Consider the following 9,585-nt stretch of genomic DNA (forward strand, 5'->3'; position numbering starts at 1 on the left):
TGACAAAAGCATTGACTCTGCCTTACCACACCTTCACAGGAGAAAAGACCCAGACACCTGCTCTCAGCAAAGATAACAGCCCAGACCCATAACACACACACAAACAAACAACCAATCCATACTGTTGAGAACGAGGGTGTCAGCACAGAGCCCCAAAAGCTGTACACAGTGGGACATCCTTCCACAGAGGGTGGAATCCCAGGGAAGGGATGGGTCAACCAGGGCGCAGTAAAGCACCGATGAAACACACACTACTCCTCTGGTTCCTTAAGGCTTCTTCATCTCTCACTATCATGACCCCAGTCCTGCCGCTCGCTTCGGATTAGACTGGAGCATGTACACAGGTACAGGAAACCAGGAACAGGAATGCCAATAGCTATACCAGAAGGGTAGGGGGAAGGTGGGGAAGTGAGGGGAGGAAGGGAGAGCCAATCACAATGATCAACACATAACCAGCGTCCCCTTCCAGGGACAGGAATAACAGAAACTATGGGGGGAGGGAGACAGTTGTCATTGTGATAAGAGTTGTATGAGCCCCTAATAAAATGTTTATAAAAACAAACAAAAAATATATGAAAATAATAATAATTTATAATTTATCAAGGGACCAGGAGGGTTGAGGGCGGGTAGGGAAAAAGGAGGGCTCAATAGAAAGCAAATGTCTAGAAAAAAATGATGGCAACACAGTACAAATATGCTTGATACAATTGAGATATGGATTGTAATAAGAGTTGTACAAGCCCCCAATAAAACGATCTTTTAATTAAGAAAAAGCAAAGGAAAGGTGGCAGCCTGGGGACATGCAGTGGGGAGTTCTGCTCTGTCCTAGAAGGGCCCTTTGAGTAGGAACAGATTCTACCACATGACCAACAACCAGCACATCAATCTCTATAGGAACCAATTGCTGGGTTCTTTCTCCCAAGCAGCAGATCGGTGGGTTCAAACTGCCAACCTTTCAGCTAGAAGCTAAGCCCTTAAGCAGTGTGTCAGTGCTTAAAATAGTCCTTCAAAAAGGAATAAAAAATCCAAATCCAAAAGATGTTGTAACGATTAGGGCTGTCTAATACAATGCACAATGTTACATATAATGAATAATTTAGTAATATGTGTCTAAGATTCTTAGCAGACTTCTTGCTAGTTGGTTGTGCTAAATGAATTCAATATACATAGCTGTATGTGATAACATCTGTTTATTGGCATAAATCATTGGCATGTAATACATGCTTTTATACAAATAAACATGAGCTCTCAAAAAGACTTATGGCTGTCAAATCAGTTATGAGTTATAACGATAATTCAGAGTAGAGGCGTCCTTTAGGACGGCCGGCGTGGTGGTGGCGTTTTGTGATGCTGGCGCATGTTCCCAGCTCTTAAAGGGCCAAACAGCGATGGGAGCCTAGGGTGGCCTTGGGGACCATTGTGCGACTCCAAAGGTACACCCTCGCAGGGACCTGAAGTCCTCCAGCTGCCATGCCCTCCTCCCGCCCTCTGGGCACCCTGCCCATGACCCTCAGCCTGCAATCTGTGGGTGCCGTAGGGACTTAATAAACATGTTCTGAGAATGTGGTCCAGGTTTCTCTCCCCAAGGTCCTGACCTCCTGCCTGTCTGTCCTTGGGCAAGTCATCCAACAGAGAGCTAGGGAGAGAGGAGGGCCGTTGACCTTCTGAGAACTGAGGGCAGGCAGATGGGCCTGGACCCACTTCCTCCACGACAAAGAGGAAGGCAGAGAGCCCTAGTAAAGAAAGAACCTGACAACTGTGGCCCTGTCCCTTCCCTACGGGATGGGAGACACTTCTGTCACCATCCCTCAGTTTACCCCTTCATAAGAGGAAGTACAGTGATTGACTTTGACTCCTACAGATTGTTAAAGTTCAACATAGACCTAATGGACTTTTGAGATGTCATGACCCAAGTGGAGAGGGCATTTAGTTCCCGTGAATTTAGAATATCCCTTTCTCATAGGGATGCACACCCTATGGTAGTGAACTAGATGTTTCCTAGAAAAGCTAGGGTGTTAGGTTCCAGACACTCAGAATTTGGAGTTCAGAAAGATCTTTTTTTCCAACTCTGGCCTCACCATTTGCATTACAGCACTTCTCTCTGTTTCACTGGCTTTTGTAAAAGAGAGTTAATTATAGCTACCACAAGCAAAGTTGTAATGACTACATGAGACCATCCTTGTACAGCTTCTAGCACAGTGATTGGCACATGGAAAATTGTCCCTACGTAAAATAACCTACTGTCATCGAGTCTACTCTGACGCATGGTGACCTCATAGGATAGAGGAACACTGTCTCCATAGGTCCAAAGAGCCCTGCTGCTGCTGCGGGTGAGCAGGGCCACTAATCGAAAGGCGGGCTGTTGAACCCAGCAGCAGCTCCTCAAGAGAAAGATGGAGCTGTCTGCTCCCGTCCAAAAAAAAAAAGAAAAAAGAAAAGAAAGAAACCAAAAAGGATCAGAGCAGAGCTGTCCTGCTGGGTTTCCCAGGTTGTCAATAGTTAAAGGAGCAGAGAGCCTCATCTTTCTCTTGTGGAACAGTTATGAGAACTGCAGAACTCGAGGATGGCACCCTATAGTCACCTGCTCTGCTCCTTTACAAATAAAGTACACATAGCTCTGTAAGCATGGTTATATTTTGCAGATTAGATATGATTTTTACCAGATACTCTTCCAATGCTTTCAATGAATTATATCATTTAATATTGATAACACTAAGAAATTTCCTCTACTGATATTTCTGTTCTATGGAGGAGAGAATTGAGATATGGAAAAATTAAAAAATTTATTCAAGGTAGCTCAACACAATCAGTGGAAGTACCAGGCTTTAAATCAAGCCATGTTGTAATGGAAAAGGCTGTATTATTGAACACACAACATTGTGCTTTTCAGTCTCCAGAAAGGGAAAGACATCTTCATTTTATGTTGAATATAGTACTGTGATATGATTCATTTCAGGAATTGGTTGAAACTGCAAAGCAATACCTAAATAGACCTAAACTTTAATACACACACACACAAATAAGCAAGGCAGTTTCTATGCAGTATGCTGTCTTCTAGTTTTTATGCAAAAACATTTTTCTATATCTCTAGTCAATACTTTCACCGTGCTGTGCTCTTTTTTGTCAGTAATGATGAACTTATACTGGCTTTAATGATTCAGTATTGTTTTTATAATTTTAATTTTCAATACATGTAACTATTTCATCAAGTGGTATATATTGCACATTTATGCCTCTATCATCAGGCATTTTGGACTCTCCTACTCTTGCATTATTTTGCATATATGATCCAAAGTTTCATTTAATACCACCAACAAAGCAAAGTGAAACCAAAACACCCAAATGGAATCATCCAAACTAGTTGCTGATAACGAACTCTATTTACTTTGAAGAATGGTGCATGTGGAGGCCAGTGTAGACTAGCAGCATCCTTCAGAATGACTCGTTAGTGTTTTTAGGAGTTTTTAAAGCCTGACTTGGCTTTATGGATGGGATGCTTTACTAGAGGACCTGAGACAGCCCAACACTCTTGGACTGTTTTTATCGCACAGAATTCACATCCTTAAATAGATGAGGGATTGACACTTAGAAATGGAAGAGGAAGAAATATGGAAAAAGGAATCTAACTAAAATGCCTGCAGGAGAGAAAAACATTGTATCTTACCTGTCACCCCTTGAAGTGAGCGACACAGAGTCTATCAGTCTGTCAAAATACACTCCCATGCTGTGGTAGTTACATAATTGTATGTCAACTTGAAGATATGTATTCAACTTGTCAATCAGGTCACTGCCTGACGGTACCTCCTAGTGGGCATGACCTTCTCAAAAGGAGGGCCTTGGGAGCTGCTCCTTCACCTCCCTGCTGGCTGACCCTGTTTGCCGCGAGCCTTGTGATGGGGCCACTACCACTGGATCTGCAAGACTTTGCACCCACCGGCGTAGGGTTCTTCTGTATTCTGCATCATTGCATGTGGCTGCATGACACTGAAGAGGGACATATGAACCAGTATCATACTTATGGACTTGAGCTGGATTGGGCTGGGATGATTTATTGATGCGGAATGACTTCTTGATATGAAGCTCTTTCTTACATATCTATCAGTGTCACTGGATTAGTTTCTCTAGGCAGCCTGGCCTAACACACATGTCCAATTCAATTTTATGACATCTTCCTTATCTGTTTATTCTTTAAGTTAAACTCAAAGTGCTTCTATTAATTAAAGACTATCTCCAATTTACTCAAACAGATACCTCTTACAATTCTGTAATTTATGGATCCAGAAAACATTTTTATTTCTCCTAATTGAATCCATCTGCTCTAAAACTACACATTTCATTTCCATTTTCCACCTTTGTTTTTGCTAGGTTATGGTAAAGAAGAAATCCTTATTCATTTTGTTCCTTGGATTTCTTCCTGAACTTATGAAACACAAATAGAAATGATTGGCCACAGTATACTTTGTCAACCAACCTTTGTTTTTTGAGTAATGCCACATTACTGAATTGTAGCTCCTATTTGTATCAGAATTAAGAATTAGAGAGATCTAAAACGTTTTTCCCAGAGTGAAGCATACATTAAATTTGGTATACCAAATTTACTCACTTACACCAATTTAACAAATTGAACCACTTATCCCAATAATGTTGAGCCTGATTAGGAAATTGTTTCTTTCTCTAGATTATATTGAAAGTCGAGGTGTTATGTATCTTATATGAAGGACTGAGTATACAATGCCCATACTTGCAACACTAGGGGAAGTGATCCCTGAATAAATAGCATGTTTTAAAACTGAAAAGAAGAAAACATTTCAATAGCTCAAAAATACTTCTTTAAGAAAGGAAACATTTGGGGATATTAGTATTTGTTAAATATTTGGCTTCATAAGATATTCCGACTAGGAAGCCATTGATTTTCTTTGAGCCTTAAAATCCTTTATTTTAGGACCTGTATCATTCTAAAGCTTTATGATAAGCGCTGAAGGAGACAATTTTACAGGCTGTGCTTTGGGAAGAGGGTAGGCAGAGGAGAACATATGGTTTCACACTTTAACTTGTTAGGGGAACTTGTGAGCATAAATTGGCCTCAGAAGGCAGGAAACTATTGGTTGATCTAAAAAAATGTTTGCTCTGTTGAAGCATAATATTTGAGTTTTTTAGAATCATGTACCATTAAAAAGATTGTTTCACATTTTAAAAGGAAACTTGGAGGAAATGTTGGAAAGAAAGGGATGTTTAGCTCCCAGTTTAAGACTGGCTTTCAATGGAAACTTTCATCTTTGTTGCAATCCCCATTCTACCTGGGTGAAGTACAATGAAAGCTTCAATCTCATATCCAACCATTGGACAATTCCACTTAAATGGCTTTCTGGAATTTAATAAGTTTGGACTCTTCCTTTTTCTTCATCTGAACTATTCTCTTCGTATCTGTATTATATTCATGTCGTCATTGTTTTCTCATCTATAAAACATGACCAGTTGGATACATTTTGACTTCTTCTCTATCGTATGCGTCAAGTGCTGTTAATTTTGCCTTCGCGGTACTCATATCTCTGTCATGCATTTACCCCTGCTTACCATGCACTCAGCCTCCTTTGTTTCCTGGGAAGCAACGCACTTCTTTGTAACGAGAAGTACAATTTCATTCTCCTTCAATTTGTCACTCCCAGCATAGATGATCATAGGATGATCCATTCGGCACAGTCCATTTCAGCTCACTAACGCCTAGACTCACAATAACTACACATTCTTTTAAAATTTTTACAACTTCTAAATTTCATAGATTCACATTTATATTCCAACATTCCTATCATTCATGGATGTTTTCAACTGTTTCTTCTAATTTTAAGTCTTGCAACATCGGTAAATGAAGCTCCTGAAAGTTTTCCTATATCTACATCATTAAGATTGTCTCTTCCGCAGGAGACAGATTTTCCTTGGTTGTATTTTGAGTTTCTTACAACTTGAGTGGCTCACTTGATCCCGGGTGGCATAGCAGGTTATATGTTGGGCTGGTAACCACAAGGTCAGCAGTTCAAAACCACCAGCTTCTCTGGGGAAGAAAGATGAGGCTTTCTATTCCTGTAAAGATTTACAGTCTCTGAAACCCACATGGGCAGTACTACTGTAGACTTTATTATAGTGAGTTTTTTATCACAACGTGTTCTGATGCTATCAATAGTTTACCGTGGCCAGTTTTTCAGAAGTAGACAAACACGTCCTTATTCCTTGTTTGTCTTAGTCTGGAAGCTGCACTGAAAACTATCCCTCATTGGCGACCTTGCTGATATTTGAAATACGGCTGGCGTAGCTTTCATCATTATGACAATTACTAAACTACCACAGTGCCACACACAGTGGTGGTCCAGGTTGTTCTTTTCGTCATGTTTATTTAATCTGTATGTGGAGCAAATGATGTCGGCATCCGGGCTGTATAAAGAACACGACATCAGGATGGGAGGAAGACTTACAAACAAGCTGAGAGATGCAGATGCTGTAATCTTGCTTGCTGAAAACAGAGAACGTGAAGCTCTTACTGATGAAGGCTAAAGACTACAAACTTCAGTATGGATTAAACTTCAACAACCACAACAAAATGATCTAATACTGGACCAATCAGCAGCATCGTGATAAATGGAGAAAAGATAGATAGTCAACAATTTTATTTTACTTGGATATACAGCCAATACCCATCAGAGCAGCCACCAACATATCAAATGTCACATTGTACTGGACAAATCTGCTGCAAAGATCTTTTAATGTGTGAAAAAATCAAGTGTCACTTTGAGGAATAAGGTGCAACTGACCAGAGTTACAGTGTTTGTGTGAAAACTGAGTAAATCAAATACCAAAACAGAATTTATGACTTTGGATTATGGTGTTGTAGAACAATGCATATGCCATGAACTACCAAATGAATGAACAAATACATCTATTTTGTTGAAAGAGTGTGCTGGAGGCTTTGTCTCAAGTTCTTTTGCCAGGTTCTCAGGAGGGATTGGTCCCTGAAGAAGCACGTCATGCTTGGTAGAGTGGTGGATGCTGTTGAGTTTCTATATCTATGAGATGATTTTGTTTGACTGTGGTGGTTAGTTCTTCTGTATCTTCGTAGAGTTTCTATCTATGTAAACTGTTTTTTAAACAATGAGAAATACTATGCCCACAAATGAATGCACATTTCATATGCTTGAGTAAAACAAACAAACAAACAAAACTCACTGCCATTGAGTTGATCCTGACTCACAGAGACCCTGCAGGACAGGGTAGAACTGCCCTGGTGAGTTTACACTTCTGAGATTGTAATTGTTAATGGGAGTAGAAAGCCCCATCTTTCTCCAGTAGAGCAGGTGGTGGCTTTGAATGATCTATCCTTTTTTTTCCTTTTCTTTAAAAAAATCATTTTATTGAGGGCTCATGCAGCTCTTATCACAATCCATATATCCATCCATTGTGTCAAGCACATGTGTACATGTGTTGCCATCATCATTCTCAAAACATGTTCTTTCTACTTGGGCCCTTGGTTTCAGCTCCTCATTTCCCTCCTCCCTCCCCTTGCCTTCCTCCCTCCTTCACCCTTGTTAATTTATGAATTTTTTTTCATGTTTTACACTGACTGATATCTCCCTTAACCCACTTTTCTGTTGTCCATCCCCCAGGGAGGGGTTAGATGTAGATCATTGTGATCTGTCCCCCCCTTCAAATGACCTATCTTTGCAGCTCAACTCATCACCACTACACCACTAGGACCCCTTGTTTGAATTGATAAAGACAAACTATCCTTTGGTATATGTGACAATTTATTGAAATGAGGCTATAATGAGTAAATATAATAATCAAATTAGAATAATATGCAGATTGAGAAATCGATCTATCATCTATCTTCACACACACACACACACACACACACACACAATGGTTGCCTGGTGGGTGCGGATGCAGGCTGGCCACAATTCTGGCTGCTAGGAGAATTTACAGAACAAGAGGGAGGAGGATTGCATTTTTTTGGCCATGAGCCACAAGAACGTGGCCTTGCACGGTCTGAGTGCGAGGAGCAGATTATCAGGTTGCCGCTTGCAAACATTCAAAATGGCCACACTGTCAGGCTAGCAGATAGTTCTTCCATTCAGTTTGTCTTCTCACTTGCCCCTTTTGCTCGGTTTCTTCTCCTACTCCATGTCTGATCTAGTACCCTGTTCTTTTCTTTGAACCTCAGGGGTCTAGGATTATTTCCCATAACTGTTTCATGTATTTTCCTGCATCATTGTGGAAATGGGTCTGAGTGTCTCGCCTACTCGCCTATCTTGCTGGGGCTTCCATTTTACTGTATTTCATGTGTGAAATCCAGGAACAGCAATTCCATCCTCATGTCGCACAGCCATCACCAGCATTGTTTGCCAATTTCTCCAAATTCAAAACAAGCCCGTTCTTATATGAAGTCAAAGAAAGGCAAAGAGATCCACATAGTTTCATGTATTCCATATCTGTATTAAAAGAATGTCTCAGGAGTGGTGTTTTACAAATGTTTTTTAAAAATCAGTGTGGAGTGTGTGCTATAACAATTCATGCTGCTATGAATTTTCTAAAATGATTTTATGTCCTGTGTGCTGAGACTGCCATGTATGTATTTCAGTAACACGGTAGGGGACTTTGTTACATAATTGAGTAGTAACTGATTTGGGTTTTCCTTTAATATAAACCTGGGAAAATATGCTGAGAGGTAAGCTGTATTTTATGTCTTTTTTATTTTTCTTTTCTAGATTGAAGTTGGGCAAAAGTGATCATCTTTGGAGATTAGGCCTATTTTGACTGAGACTTAGATTTTCCTGACATCCGGTTGAGTATGGTTTGAGAAGTATTTGTGTAAGCAAGTGTATACTCAGTACGGCTTTGGGGTGTCTGGATGATTCTCATTAGAAAATTAAAGAAACACAGGAAGTTCTCTAACATTTTCTCTGCCCTCAATCTGCAAATGTGGCTAAATAAGCCATTTTGTGACATAAAATCTTTCTTATAGTTGAAAAAGTGATGTAATGACAGATAAGCTACATTGTGTTTTTTGCCCTTTAAAAATTATTTTTAGCATAAAATGTAAAAAGTTAAAATGAAGATAGAATGACAAACTGTCAGTATTCATTTAATTATATGCCTCTTTATGGGGAATTATGCAAACTAGTTCAAACTGTTTCTAAACCAGTTGTTTTTTGAATAATCACTAAAATTTCACCATACTTGTCTACCAATGGGTTCTTTTTCTCCGATTTTCCTTTTTATAACCCCAGCTCTGAACATGCTTTTTAAATTATGTGTTTGTCATCCTTGGCGGCCCAGTCCATGTTTGGCCATTCCTAAGCTTCTGTAATTCTTTTGCGGGTTCCAAAAGGTCGTTATGTGCCCTGACCTCCTGCTAGAGAAACTGCTTTTTTCTCTCTCCAGATATTTTCCAATTCAAAATTTTATAGTTGTAATCTGTATATAAGTCATATATGAAAAGTGTCAAATATCGTTGTCTAGCAATTAAATTAGGACCATTTCAAATTGAAGAGAAATGTTAACAAAGTGCACCTGTGTCCTGCCAGGATTTCTCCTGGC

This window comes from Tenrec ecaudatus, chromosome 7 (genome assembly GCF_050624435.1).
Source record: "Tenrec ecaudatus isolate mTenEca1 chromosome 7, mTenEca1.hap1, whole genome shotgun sequence".
Lineage (NCBI taxonomy): Eukaryota > Metazoa > Chordata > Mammalia > Afrosoricida > Tenrecidae > Tenrec > Tenrec ecaudatus.